The sequence below is a fragment of the Gadus macrocephalus genome, chromosome 3, assembly GCF_031168955.1.
Source record: "Gadus macrocephalus chromosome 3, ASM3116895v1".
Classification (NCBI taxonomy): domain Eukaryota; kingdom Metazoa; phylum Chordata; class Actinopteri; order Gadiformes; family Gadidae; genus Gadus; species Gadus macrocephalus.
Window position 1 is genome coordinate 5,154,581 of NC_082384.1, and position 16,253 is coordinate 5,170,833.

General features: G+C 42.9%; 1 long non-coding RNA gene across 1 annotated transcript in view; it reads left to right on the forward strand.

Moving 5' to 3' along the window:
• Positions 1–16,253, forward strand: part of LOC132453820 (uncharacterized) — a 281,098-nt gene that overhangs the window by 88,737 nt on the left and 176,108 nt on the right. The window contains exon 3 of the long non-coding RNA XR_009524811.1: positions 6,036–6,072. This is a non-coding gene — a long non-coding RNA (uncharacterized LOC132453820). The remainder of the gene's footprint in view (positions 1–6,035; positions 6,073–16,253) is intronic.

Here is a 16,253-nt window from a genome sequence, read left to right on the forward strand (position 1 = left end):
AGCTACTGCAGTTGCTACACAGTTAAGTACTATAATACAATACAATACAATACAATACAATACAATACAATACAATACAATACAATACAATACAATACAATACAATACAGTGTACAATGGTGGCCAGAAGGGGGAGGGTGGCTATGCAGTGTCGAGTTGGACTCTGAACAGGTGAGTCTTGAGTCTTTTTCGGAAGATAGTGAGCGACTCTGCGGTCCTGAGAGCGGCTGGGAGCTCGTTCCACCACTGAGGTCCCAAAACCGAGAAAAGTTGTGACTTTGCTGAACGGCCTTTGCTAGCTCTTAGTGATGGCGGTTCCAGACGTCCAGCTGAGGTAGTTGAGCGGAGGGATCGAGCTGGGGTGTGTGGCTTTAGCAATGCTTGGAGGTAGGCAGGGGCAGTTCCATCGACTGCCTTGTATGCCAGTACCATCGTCTTAAATTTGATGCGAGCTACTACAGGGAGCCAGTGGAGGTCCCAGAAGAGGGGGGTCACATGGGAGAACTTCGGTAGGTTGAACACGAGGCGCGCTGCCGCATTGTGGATGCGCTGCAAAGGTTTAATCGCAGTGGCAGGAAGTCCAGCCAGGAGTGAGTTGCAGTAGTTGAGGCGGGAGATGACCAGTGATTGGACTAGAAGCTGAGCTGCTTCCCTTCTGAGGAAGGGCCGGATTCTGCGGATGTGGTAAAGTGCAAATCTGCAGGATCGGGCGATCGCAGTGATGTTTGCAGTGCAGGATAACTAATTGTCCAATACCGCACCGAGGTTTCTGGCAGTTGGAGAGGGAGATACAGTGATGTTCTCGACGGTGACCGGTAAGTCCATGTGTGGGCAATCTTTCCCTGGGATTAGGAGGAGCTCGGTTTTGTTGAGGTTAAGCCTCAGGTGATGGGCAGTTGTCCAGGTGCTGACGTCCGCCAGACATTCCAATATGCGTGTTGCAATCAGGGTTTTATCAGATGAGGGGAAAGAGAGAAACAGCGAGTGTCGTCAGCATAGCAGTGATAGGAAAAGCCGTGTGATGCAATTACCGAGCCCAGAGATCTGGTAAAGAGGGAGAACAGAAGAGGCCCCAGTACAGAGCCTTGAGGGACACCAGTTTCAAGCGTGCAAGGTTTGGACAAGGAGCCATTCCATGTCACTAGATAGGTGCGGTTCGTTCATAATATGCACTATTAGTTTGATCTAACTTTGACTTATTCAGAGTTATTCAAAGTGTTATATTTTGAAGTTATGAATAAATATTGTATTTAACCTATGAGGCGAAAGCAGTAATCTTGTAAGAGGACAGAGCCATCTCTGCAGGGCCAGCAGCCTCCTAAATCCAGAATGCAATTTGGTTTTGCGATCTTGGGGCGTGGCCGCGATCTACGTCCAGCTGTCGGGGAATGACCTCGGACAAAGAGGAACGGCCTGGTTGTCACAGAGAGCTCGGCCAAACAGTCTGTCAGGCAGCACGGAGCCCAGATACGGCCGATTCATCTATGTTCTGACATGCCGTCCCCAACCAGTTCCGGCAGACATGAGTTGGATATCCCTAATTTCTAAGGACATAGATGTTCCAGCCTCAGCGATAGCTACCAACCTATTATTTTCGACAACTCTGGTTTATTTTCATCCCTTTTGGGACTTTTTTCCGGAGAGCAAGGGGTACAGGATAGAAATCCAGCACAAACTGCACTGAGTTCTATGGATCGACCCAGTGGCTGAGCGTAGCGCTGCCTTTGCTAGCTCTCCCAGCCAAGTCACCAGCTCTCCTGTCCCGCAGTCGCTGTCCCGAAGGCGCAGATGAAATCCAATGGCCAGTGAAACAAAAAGGCATATCTCCGTTTAGAGGGTAGCGAGAGTCATCCATGGTAACGTAGGGAAATATCCCACTAGAGCATATTACGCAAGCGTGGCAACATATTGAGGGACGCAATTCTAATAATACAAATTTCTGGAAAAATAGGACCTGGGATGCATTGTACATCACCATTTATTTATTTTTTATAAGCAATGTCAAAGCGTTTAGAATGTACTCTTCTACTTTGAAAGCTATTTTTTTTTTTTTTTACAATTAGTTAGAAATGGCATAGCCATCCTTCAAATATTCTGCCTCTGTATGAGCCAGTTTATATTTCCGATCACTTGTCTGCCCCATCGTAGCATCTCTTTCCTTCCTCTTTCATTTACAGGTGTTTGAACGCTAAACTTCTCAATGGTTGGAAACGACAGGGGGGGAGGGGATTTTTGCATAGTTTCAGTTCCCTTCTGCTTTTTTCTGCTCTCTCTTTGAGAGCATTTTGAAACGTAACTACAGAATCTTAGCAGCTAATATTCCATTCATATATTTTCTCACATACTACAAAAAGCTCAAGAGTCAGAATACATGAATCAGTGAAGAGGGAAATGCACATTCGGCACTCAGAAAATTGCACACTGGGCTATCAATGTTTTTCTGTTCTTTGTCAGAATCCTGAGATACAAAGGAAGAACAGGATGAGACTTGTTATATCAATCACCCCGTCCCCACACCCTCTGTCTCTTTTCGGTGGTCTAGCTCTTCAGTGGCCAAAATCCTCAAGACCAAATACATAGATATGTGAAGAAAATGGACAAGACTTGACTTGTCTGATTCAGAGAATGTTTACATCTTTGTGGATCTGTAGTCTTGTTCTGTTATTTCTGTTGTTGTCAATTTGCAGCTTTTCGGTGAAAAGAACAATACTAGTTCTTACTTCACCAACACATCCTCCAACACTACAAGGGTGTTGGTGTGTTGGTGGGATCTAACCAAAGTATATGACTGGAAACTAAGAACTCAATGTTAAATCAAATGCAATATTTAGTCAACCGCCTTGCTGTAGAAAATATTTCTCCTGGTGGAATAATTAATTTATTATTTAAGTTTTATTTACTGGTATAGAGGATAACTAAATAGTCAATCATGATATGATAAACATGAAAAGTAACCACTCTCTGTCTGACAAAGGAATTACTGTCGTCAAAGTGTGAGGTTCAGTTTGACGATAATGGCGAACAAATATTTATCAAATCTTATCCTTTTGTCTATTTTAAAATGTGGGCTAGTCCATCATGTTTATTTGTTAATCTGAATTATTTGTTATTCTGAATATTATGCAATTGTATATTTTGTATATTTTTTGTACAACCTCATCAACATTTCATAATTGTTTTGTCGTTGTTTGATGCAAAAATATAGCATGCTATCTCTTTCCCAGTGTCTGTGGAAATCAAAGTGACCTTAATCTCTGTCCCTCTCTGCCTCTCCTCTCTTTTCAAGCATGCCGTTGGACGCACTGTAGACAAAAGATAGTGTCACACGGCACTTAATGAAGTGATTAGAGGACGTCTTTGTCTGCCTTACAAAATATATACACTGTATATATGTATATATATATATATATATATATATATATACACATATATGTATTGTAATATATGTATCATAGCACATACTGTAAAGATCATGTGAAAACAGGAGGCACCAATAGGCTGAGCCATGAGGGCATAATCTTCCACCACTGTACTCCTGTTCTGAAACCAAGCGGACGGTTGTCATGGAGATTGGCCATTCCATGCAATCTGGGAAAACAACAAAGGGGAGCAGATTTAGCAGAGCAACGACGAGGGAGCTGAGAGAGAGAGAGAGAGAGAGAGAGAGAGAGAGAGAGAGAGAGAGAGAGAGAGAGAGAGAGAGAGAGAGAGAGCATAGGACTCTCCATAATTGGATAAAGGCTTGGATTACAAAACAAAGGGGAAATACAAATAGGAATGAAGTGAGATTCTTGGAACATGTTTTTTTATGAAATCATGTCAGAATTGGCCATAGGGGGCTCTCCATTCAGTCATTCTTATTTTAGCATCATTCTTAGTTAGGCATGCATTGTCTTGCTAAACTCAGTCATTCAGAGTTTAGCATGCTTTGGGTTGCTAATGTTGAATTTGTACAAAGTGAAACCATTCCACACACTTTCTGTCTGTCCCATTTCGTGTGTGTGCGTGCGTGTGTATGTATTTGTGTGTGTGTGTGTGTGTGTGTGTGTGTGTGTGTGTGTGTGTGTGTGTGTGGGTGGGTGTGGATGTGTGTGTGTGTCTGTGTGTGTGATTGATATTCTCTGTATCAACCGATTATTTAAATTATATATATTCTTTTGTTAGTGTTGAAAACTAACATGCATGTAAAGTTAAATTTTTTATTATACATATTAATTATAATTTTATATATATGCATACAGTAATACTTGGAATTAAAAAATCCTAGACACAGTGTGTTGCACAGTAATTAATCTATTCAAAACAAATCCATTGAAATGATGCATATGGTAAATGTAACCTTGGTCTTTAAAGCCTTTCTAACAGGGACTAATCTACAGTGCAGAGTATTTTAAGACTGTTGACTTCAAGGGATGAAATGGAAGATTTCTTTCACAAGATCTGCCTCTGCTTTTTTTTTTGTTTTTTACCTCTATCGGTTGATAGTGGGTCACAACAACACAAGCACAAACAGGAACACATACCAAAGGGCATTCACACACCCACACACACTCACCCAAATGCACATACAAACAAACATACACACACAAACGCACGCATGCACGTATGCACACATGCACGCACACGCACACATACTTACAAACAAGTAGTCACACATACAATTAGCCCGTCTCCAGGTAATTGGATGCGTATGGGTATTTGACATTATTGTGTGTGAAATGCTGTGTGTGTGTGTGTGTGTGTGTGTGTGTGTGTGTGCGCGCGAACAGAAGTTCAAAAGTGCCGTGCTTTAAAAGCTAATGTGTGCTTGTGAGTCTAATCTCAATTCACACACTGTCTTGAGGCAACTTAGACCGCTGTCCTGCTGTTAAGACACGCACGCACACACATAGAGGCATATGCACACCTACACTCACACACAGACACACACACACACACACACACACACACATACAACCACACCATGGTTACATCAATGTCTTTCTGGTGGTAGCAGACAGAAGTCCTTCAGCGTTTGCGATCGCATGGTGAGGGGTAGAAGATGGTGGAAGCAGGAGATCTTGTGTACTGAGATACACAAACAACCAATACTAAAACAACAGTATGAGATTAATATGAGCTGGCTGGTGTGTATTGTTCTCCATGTTAAATGATCCCCGCCCCACTGTCAGCAGAAAGTGGTGTCCATGGTTCCTCCCTGTGCTCCTCTGATGGCCATCAGCAGAGAGCCAGGCTTCCTCCTCTCTTCAGAGAGATTCCAGTGCATACAAAGACCCTCAAATCATTAGTGTCCTGTCTCCCAGCCTTTCTGCATTGGTTCTCAAACAACACTGATAATCTACTGGTTTAGTTGAGTTGATTTGAGTGGTATTGCAGTATCTCAACCCAGATTTGTGATATTGTACGACAATACTGTATAGAGTGTATTGTATAATCTAAAATAAAATAATGTAGCATTTGAAGTCATCTCAACAGACTATTACTTCTAAACTACTATTTAGGGATATAAAATATATATATATATATATATATATATATATATATATATATGTATATATGTATGTGTCTGTATACACATAGACAGCGCTTGACCAGGCCGTTTTTCCACTGAGTTTCTAGTCAATCTAGTGGCATCACAACAGGTGGAGTCATTCGAAATGCCAAGAATTGGCAGGATATTGTATTATGGATGAATATTTTCTAGAATCTCTCATGAGTTGTCAGTGCTGATCAGTTTTGCCGGCAGCGCACTTCTGCTTGCTATTGTTAACTATATGTTTCTGGTGTGTGTATGTGTATGTGCGCGTGTGTGTGTGTGCGTGCATGTGTGTGTGTTGAAGCATAATTGTGTCTCCTAACTTTGTGTCCCCCTGTCCTTCGTAATACCAGAATCCATATTTCAGCTGTCACTAAAACCACCAACCCTTCAACAGACATCAGTAGCATAAATGTTTCTTGGTGTGTGTTAGGGTTTAGACCATGGGTTGCTTTCTGTTGTGGGGGTTTCCTCACAGTCTTTGTCTTCCCTCCAACAGGCAAATCACAGTCGGCCTTTCCCCTGCCCACCTAAAAGTAAGGAAATCGATATCTGTCTTCATTCCTCTCTTTTCAATTTCTCTCTCTCTTATCTCTATCGCGCTCTCTCACTTTTGCTGTCGCTCTCTTGCTCTTTATTTCTTTTTTTGCATTACTTTCTTGCCTCCATTTCTTTTTGCATACACACTTTATATTGACTGAAATGAATGGATGACAACTGTTGACACACACACCGCACCACAGCACACACGCATACACACACACACACACACACACACACACCCATCGACACCAAACCACACACAGGCACACACACACCCCATACCAAACCACTCCCCCCCCCACTCACACACACTGTATATATGTCTATTGTATAATATAACACCAATACTAAACTACCTTTTACCTGCAAACCAGTTTATCTGTGAATGTAAAGATCTGAGTTTTTGTGCTTGTGTTTTATTGGACCTATTGCTACTTTGCATGGATCATTGGATCATTGGATCATCTCTAGCTCAATGGGGTTCCACAGAAGAGCGAGGATGTGTAGATGCAGGGCAGCAAAGTAAAAGGATATAAACATTAAACGGGGTATAAACGTTGGGTCTTCGGCAATGTCGGGCTATTGGCTCAAGGGGCGTTCTAACACTTCGTGATGCCTCTCTGAAACATCCTGTTTCTGGACCTTTCTTAACAAACCACACACAGAGGCTGCTCTCCATGACGAGAGCCAAACAAAACACAAGATTGCCTTCAAAGATACTTACTCAAACTTTGCTTTTTGGAGGAAGTCATTCGTCATCGTCTACTTTGTCAAGAGGCACAGGTAGTGTTCAGATATGTGCAATCAGTTTGCATGTAATAGCAGTCTGAAAGCAGGGAGCTGCTTTTTTTTTTAAGTCCTATGCAGCGTTGATTTGGGGCTAAATCAAGTACAAGAATAACAACGACGCTCTGTGAGGCAGTGGCTGAGATGAAGGATTACTTTCCTTTGAACGAGGAGAGGTCATGGATGGCATGCTAGGATTAGAGATTTCCGCCACCATACAAACACCTACAATTACATATCCAATAACACATCGGGATGAAAGCCATACCAAAATATGATGATTAATAGGGCAGACCATTGGTATTAAAGTATAACACTGTAAACTGCTGTTATGTAGAGATAGAGTTGGGGGGCACAGTGCTCCTAAGTCGTACAGCCTTTTATGGGAAGCTGTTAAGAGGGTTGTTCCACTGTCTCCCCTTTACCTCAACACAGGCTTATCTTTGACAGGCCAGGTCAGCCTCGCAAAGTAGATTTGAAATCTCCTTTCATATTCCTGGATAAATAAAGACATTTACTCGAGATGGACAAGGTTGGCCTAGAGATGGACAAGGTTGGCCCTGACCTAGCCCAGGAATTTCATCGTCACCGCACTACACAGAGTTTATTTTATTATGAATGTTCTTAATGATTAGGCCGAGGTCTGATAATTGTGCTATCTCTGTGGGATTCCTCTGTCTGTTGTTAAACCTCCAGTCGCGGTTCACAACAGAATAATACACAGTTGACTAAAGGAATAATCCGCTATTTTCAAGGACAGGATTCTGTATTCTGTTACCCTGGCAACCATGACAATGATGGCATTCTTTGATCCTCCTTGCAAAGGTTTTGTCACTTAATTTAAGCCAAGAACATGTGGTAGACATGATAACTCTAAATGATGAGAATAGAATTGTCTTTCTTTGAAGTGATGAACATAGACACACCCACAAACACACACCCACACACACACACAATCCCCCCTTCCTCTGCACACAAACACATAGGCACACCCAATCACACGCAAGGTACGCATGCAAAAACTCTTGCGCATGCAAGCACACACACGCACGAAGACAGACACACACACACACACGCACACTGAGATATATATGGAATGGCAGTATGCTGCCATTTAAGTTAATGATATGGAGATAAGGTGGCACTGTGAAGCATATCAAAGTCCACTTGACATTTTCAGGCTGACGCAAAGAGTTCTGATTCTAACCAAAGCCTTTGCTGTCATTTATTTTCCAGATTTATTCTACTCTTTCTACTTTCCTTTATTGTCTCTCTCACAAGCAGACAGCAATTAAAAGTCTGTTTGTTTGTCCCTGTGCTCTGTACTGCCGGTAAGGCCGCAGAAAGAGCTTTGTCGCGCAGCAAAAGGACAGGAAGAACAACTTGTGAAGGGCAGGATTGAGTCATTTCACAATGTTTACCTAACTGAGGGCAGCAGGACTTTAGTGTGGAGGGACTTGCAATTTACACAATGTAGCACAAATGTGAAATAATAGTCATAGCTTCAGCAAAACAATGGTCTCAGTCTGCCTGTGTGAGGCTCCAGCCCTGGCCTATAGCCCCATCTATAACCCCCCTATAGTGGTAGTGATGCACGCTCAATTTTTATGTGAATCCTTCAGTATCCCACGATTCCATTAGATTCAGATTCTTTGGGTCGCGAAACTATTCAGAATCGATTCTAGAATCAAAATGATTCCAGGTTAAAGATCGATTCTCATTTCCGTGCATAGAGGGGCTGATTCCAGGGTCCAGTATGCTGTGCACTGAGAAATGTGCTTAATGAAGGCATGGAACCAGAGTAAGGTGTGCATAAGATGATGTTGTTTTTATATTTGAAAAAGTAACTGACTGCAGTAATGTAAACACACGAGGAAAAAGGGGGAATAAATCGGTTGCAGTCGATTCTAAATAACAGAAGATAAGAATGCCGATTGTGTCGTGAATGAATTGGTCCCCGACCCGATGAACATGAACGCATCGTGTCAGGAGATGGACCTGGAGATACGGCTGAGGGCAGGGGCGTAGCTTGGGCCGGGGCTTCCGGGGCAGAGCCCCGGGGCCCGGCCGCGTGGGCCCCGCCTAGCGCCCGTCGGGCCCCCACACGGCCGCCCGCCGGTCACCGTGCTGGCGGCGGTGTGAAAGCAGCATAAGTTGTCTGGAGTGAATGTAGATAGGAACTGACCGCATTATATAGACTCTCTTCTCTCATAACATCACAGTCAGGGTGGCTTATATATTTTATCTTCCTCTGCCTTAATGTAATGTAAATTTAATGTAATTTGGTTACAGTAGTGATATTTTGGCCAGGAATAAAAAAGTATATACAATCGCACTAAGGCTATTTAATTTATTTTCTTTTAGTTTCAACATTTACAAAAGAATAGGGCCTGCTGGGAAATCTGTTCGACCAATCACTGTGATGTTTTGAGTGTACATACGACGTCCCTACATGATACTCCCGTATACCACAATGCAATGCGGTTGTGTTTTTCCGAAGGAGAAGAAGAAGCTGATTAATCGCGAAAACGAATACATTGAATGATGGAGTCTCTGTCTTCGTTTAGAAACGTCAACAATTTATTTGGAATCTAACATAGAAAATGTAACATTCAAAATTAATTTAAAAAACTTGAACAAGGAAATGTAACATTCAACATCAATCCAACCTCCAGCTTTCCTCGTGAGTGCCCGGATTGTTTACATGATGTGGGCCCATCTGTCTGCGTCACACAAATACCCGGCGCATTTACTGACGCACATGACGTTTACAAATGTTCAGCGTAGTGTCCGAATCCTCGTTTGTTCGTTCCCTATATAGTGCACTATATCATGAACACTATATAGGGAATAGTGAGTGAGTGTATAGCGAACAACTTCGAACATAGCTAGTATCTCCAACTCTAACATATTGTTAAAAGCTAAGCCATACCATTGCAATGTTTTGCAAGCTAAAAAGTGGTACTAAAAAACGTAAAGAGAAGAAAGACCTGGCGCGCAATTCGAAATGTTTGCACAGCGTTTTTCCTGTACCTCACCATACCGGCAGTGACAGTAGCCACGGCAGAGCGGTCATTTTCCAAGGGGGGGGGAGGGGTCGGGGGGGGGGGGGCCCAGCACGATCTTGTCCCGAGGCCTTGCACAACTAAGCTACGCCACTGGCTGAGGGGCAGATGTTAAAGGCACCCAGTGCAACTTTCGAGGCTTAAAAATAAACATTCAATTTCTAGTCTTTTTTACACGTAGTAAGTTTCAATAACTCCATACCATTACATACCAACATTTAAGCAGCAAAGATGAGACGTCGTTGTGTGGTGAGAACTGATACAAAATCGATAACAACAACAATGCCGCCATTTTCTTTATTTTTTGTAACCTACAATAAATAAAGCAGGCTTCCAGTCAATGGAAAAATGGCTTCTCCCCACCGGCGATTGTTGTTGTTTACGATTTTCTATCAGTTCTCACCACACAACGACGTCTCATCTTTGCTCCTTGAATGTCGATATGTAATGGTATGGAGTTATTGAAACTTACTACGTGTAAAAAAGACTAGAAATGGAATGTTTATTTTTCATTGAATGTTTACATAAAGTTGCACTGGGTGCCTTTAAGAGATGCTCTGCATTCTGAGGGACACAATGAGCCACCTACTTACCTCCATGCTAGCAGGAAAAACAGGGATGCATCTTTTGTACCTGCCTGGGTCCATATATAAATATATATATATATGTAGCAAATGTAACAAATAAATGCTGCATTGTAGTTAGTGCTGTGTGTGTCAAGTCCAAGGGAAATGTTAAGGCAGGGAGGCCGTAAACAGGGCATAAATATGATCTATATATATTGTTTACAGGGAGGCAGAACGCTCTCCAAGCACCATTAGATACCGGCCGCTCTGGTAATGGTAATTACCACTTGAGCAACTGTTCCCGTTTTACATTTTCTATTCTATTCTGCTCACAGAAAAACACTTTACAAAACATAAATTACCAGTTGCAATTCTGTAATATTACTCACTAGTCTGAAGAGTTGGCTTCATAATTTCCAGCCAAGAAATGTTGATTGCCTACATAAAATGCAGAAAAAGGCCTTGCTGAAGCAGGCTGGGGGGCCGTTGCTGGTGTTCGGTATTTGCAGCATCACATTCAACGAGGGGAAGAATACTTTGGGATAACGGAGAGGGCTGAACTCGGCCCTTCAACACTCTATGGGTGAATCCCGATTCTTTGCTCCAAGCAAAATCTCAGCCATGCCCCTCGCAGTTGGGCGTTCACAAGCAGTCGAGCCGTATCCCGAAAGCCATTTTAAGGTAGGGTAAGGGGTAAGGGGGAGGGCTAACATCCCCTCAAAATTGCGATTTTCGATGGGCACACTCAAAGAAACTGAGCTCCACTTGTGACTTGCTCCCACAATACCTTGCGAGAAAATGGAAAATCAAGAAAAATCCTAGGCAAGATGGCGGCTGAAAAGATGCGACAGGATCGTAAACCACAAATGTAAGTGTTTTCTATGTCAACAATCATTAAATAAATGATGATGACCATCGCAATATCATTATGCCGTTTGAATGTTATATAGGCATTTTTGGAACATGGGCCCGGCAGCTCCCCTGCCTTGGACCGGGGCTGGACCGCGGGCAGCCCGGTAGAGGGCTCCAATATCTTCCCACTGCAGACACAAATGGGCGTTCTCGTGTGGTGGGGGTTCCCGTATACGCAGACTGGAACGCCCCCTTCTTATTCTTCGTCGCCTTTCTCGCTGAATTGTATTAAAATGTCAAAGTGTACTACTCCGAAACCATGTAAATAGTGTTGTAAATAAACATCCAAAGCTTTTCAAATCTTATTTGGAAAATAACTTCACATGGTGTGTCTTTTACAATTTATTCGTTACCAGCATTCTTAGTGTTGATCAGCAGTGAAATAATCTGCCAAAGACATTGACGTCGCTTAGCAACCGAAGACGCTGGGGTTGATAAATTACCGGACTACTACCCATGCAATTGAATGGAGCGTTCCACGGCATTGAGAAGACCTGTGTAATAAAGGCCTATAATATTTCTGTTTATGGCATAGATTTCTCCTCAGATTAGGCCAATAAAGCAATGAGAACAAAAACAAAAAAAACACAAACGCTCGATCAAAGGCCCGGCCCGACTCAAGGATAGTGGTGGGAAATATCGTCGGGCCGGGTCGGGTCAATCAAAACCCTCATTGTTTAACATGAATTGGCTAAACAAATTACCACTCTAGCATATTTAAACACAATTCAAATTGTGCAGAGAATTATTTCAATTGGTCATTCTGACCGGGGACATTTAGAGTTTTCGGTCCTCCTCATTTTTTTAACCCAGTGGCTGACCGAAACTCCGCCTAACTTTCACCGTCAACATCGAATACCTTCTTCTTCGGACGGCTGTCAACATCCGGAATATTCACTAGTTAGATTTTCTCAAACAGAAGTTTCAAAATAAGATTTAGTAGTAAGTATGGGTAGCATAGAACTAACGTTAGCCAAGTGGGGGCTCCATGATTGCTAAATCGAATGAGAGGTAAAATTGGCATTAAGGAAGGAAAGCATAATATGCCTTGCGAATGCGCTTCGCAAACCCAGTATGCCTTTCGAAACACCTCGTGATTGGTCGAAGAAACGCTACCAGGAATGCCTAAAGGGCGTTCTTGTGTCATGACGGAAACGCCCAACCCTGCAGCTGGACCCTTTTCGCGGGCTCAGCCGCCCGCGGGCAGCCCAGCCCCGGTCCACGGCAGGGGAGCTGTCGGGCCCATGTTCCATTTTGTTCAACAAAATGGGACAATGATACCCATATGTTCAATGTTCTAGGGACTCCAGGTTGAAGATAGGCTTTAGTAGACAGCTGTCAGTTCACTTCGGGTCCATGTCATTTCTCCGACGCTCCATTGTTCCGATCTCGGTCGTATGCGGACCGAAGGACGGAACAATGGAGCGTCAGAGAAATGGACCCGAAGTGAACTGACAGCTGTCCCGCCTACGGGCTTTCACACCAAAAAGAACCAAGAGCCAGTTCCGGGCTGGTGCTAGGGCCAGTTCCAAACAGGTTCCAGCCTTATCTCAGTTATGAACCAGTTGGTTTCACACCGGCCAGAGCCAGCCATGGAGCCGGCGAGAGCAACGTCATGACGTCAATGCAAACGTCTCCGCTTTCCCAGCAACCCTCGCGCCTTGCTGGAACTGTACAACAAGAAGAAGAACCCTCGCGCCAGTTTCAAACACAACAACAACAATTTCGTCTTCGATTCAATCCGTGTATGATTCGTTCTTTGAATATTCCGATTTAAAACAAAATCAGAAAAAACTATTAAGTCGTTTTTTGGTTTTTCTGATTTGGTTTTGAAGCCGAAAAAGGGCAAAAGGAATATACAAATAAACAGTATTTTTCGGAATAATCCAGTTGCTTGTTTTGTTTGCGTGATATTTAGATAAAACCGCAATGAATGCCGGGAAAAGGGCACGCGGATTAAAAGAATATATACATACAAAGACGTTTCAAACGTTCCATCGAGTCTCTCGCATTCTACAATGGCCATCTTTATTGTTTTCCGTGGGAGCCGGCGACTTAGTCTGCGAGTGGACGATCTGAAACTAAATCGGAAACTAGATTTCTTCTTTGAAGGTTGTGCTCCTCACAGAACCTCCTCACCGTCATAACGGAGCACTTCGGGGGTCCAGATTGCTTTAGAGCGGTACTGATCGCGTCGTGTGTCTTTCCAGTGTCAAATAGTTCACGAATAAAATGGTTCAAGTGCGGCCATAACTAAGGCTAAATATAATTAGACAGTCTATTGCTGATTTAGGTGGTTGGCTCTTTTTTCTTCGCTGCGTTCTGGCTTCTGGTGTAGCCTATAACTAAATGTATCCATTTTTGTTTTTCTGTTTCGGGTTTAAAAAACCAACACACAAACACAATTAAAATGCAGTTTATTTGTTCATTCATTTAGCCCTTTTTCCGATTTAAAACCAAATCAGAAAAAGTCAGAAAATCAGAAAAAAACGATTCTGTTAATTGTTTTTTCTGATTTTGTTTTAAATCGGAATATTCAAAGAACGAACCATACACAGATTCACGTCCATTGTTTACTTCGGTGTTTTAAAAATGCGGGTCATCGTTGGTCTTCCTGTTTATGAAGGTAAGGATAACCCCGCCCCCTGCCCCCTGTTCCGACCTCTCGGTCGTATGCGGACGCCTCCGGCTGTGGCGGAGCAGCTCCTCCGGGAGTCCGCATACGGCAGCAATCCCTTTCTCCTCTATTGGGCCTTTCACACCGCCGCAAAATCGGAGCCCGTTCCGGGCTAGTTCGGAGCTAGAGCCAGTGTTTTGGTTTCACATCGCCAGAGAACCGGCACCGGTCTGTAAAAACCGGTTCAACTCCAGCCCCAGGATTGAGCTGGGCTAGAACGAGAACTGCCTTTATGTCAGGGGCAGGGGCGGGGTTATCCTTACCTTCATAAACAGGAAGACCAACGAAGACCGGCATTTTTTAAAACACCGAAGTAAACGATGGATGTGAATAATCCGTGTATGGTTCGTTATTTGAATATTCCGATTCAAAACCTAATCAGAAAAAACAATTAACAGAGTCGTTTTTTGTTTTTTCTGATTTGGTTTGAATCGGAAAAGGGCAAAAGGAATAAACAAATAAACTGTATTTTATTTGTGTTTCTGTGTTTTGTTTGTTGGTTTTTTAAACACGAAACAGAAATCAAAAACAAAAATAGAGACATTCATAGTTATAGGCTACACCAGAAGGCAGAACGCAGCGAAGAAAAAAGAGACAACCACCTAAACCAGCAACCTTATGGTTGCTGGTTGAACCTTACGGTGATTGAACCTTATGGTGATTTTATTGGTGAACTATTTGACACTGGAAAGACACGACATGACGCGATCTGGTGCCCCGAAGTGCTCCGTTATGACGGTGAGGAGGTTCTGTGTGGAGCACAACCTTCGAAGAAGAAATCTAGTTTCCGATTTAGTTTCAGATCGTCCACTCGCAGACTAAGTCACCGGCTCCCACGGAAAACAATAAAGCTGGCCATTGTAGAATGCGAGAGACTCGATGGAACGTTCTTCTTTTTTTTTTTAATTGATAATTCATCGTTGCTAAGTAGAATTTATCGCTGTCAAGGAAAACAAAGGACTTTTTGCCTCTAATGACGTCCTTGGTATCACTCCTCAAGTAGTCCGGTAACTTTTCAACCCCAGCGTCTTCGGTTGCTAAGCAACACGACGTAAACGACTTTGGCGGACTATTTCTCTGGTGATCAAGACTACGAATCCTTGTAACAAATCAATTGTAAAAAGACACACCATGTGAAGTTTTTTTTTCGTTTTGGCAAGTAGCCGTGTAATAAGCGGTATAATTTATAGAACGTCGCCAGTTATTATCGAAAATAAGCCCCTTCAGGGCGAAGCATGACACCTTCGCTGCGCGTCGGTGTCCTGTTCGCCCTGTCAGGGCTTATTTTCGATAATGACCGGCGTTCTATACATTATCCCTTACTTATTACACGGCTCTTCTCAATGCTGTAGACTGCTCCATTCACGTGCATGGGCTTTCCTAATGTTCAGCTGTCAATTATTTTTGTTTATTACAAGGCTCTTCTCAATGCAGTGGAATGCTCACGTCCAGCATATGGATCGCTGTCAAGGAAAGTGTTTCTTTCCCCACTGATTCACCCCATCTGTATCACTCCGCAGTCCGCAGTGGTAACTTATCCCCAGCGTATTCGGTTGCTAAGCGACTTTGGCGAACTATTTCTCTGCTGATCAACGCTACAAATGATATAAATACATTGGAAAAAGACACACTATGTAAAGTTATTTTTTCGATTTGGCGAGTAGCCATTACTAATAATACCAATAGTCTTTGGCTGGGATGTTGAGGCATCAGACAATCAAGTCATTTTAGCCTGAATACAAAGGTAAAAAGCACCAAAGCAGGTTGCTAGTACCAAGGACAGTATCAGAACGATAACCTGTTGAACTAAATGGAGTGGTAGGCTACACCACAGGATGCATCTGCAGACAACTGCCACATAAATAAAGGTAAGACGCGATATTTATTGCTTAAGATTTACCGGTGCTAGGGCGAGGTCTTTTGTGTTATTTTCACTCAAGTGGTTGGCTGTTTTAACTTACAATTGATAGTCGGTGGAGTCAGTCTCTTGTTGACACAAAATGACTTTTGGTCATTCTTGCTTTGCATGAATTCTGGAATAATTGTGGGGGGAGTGCATGAGTTTTCGTCAGAATGCCTGATGTAGGCTAGTTTTGATGGAATGCGTGTTGTGATTTGAGAACTGCCAGCTCATGATGTCATACAGCGTTCAGCTGTACAACAATTAT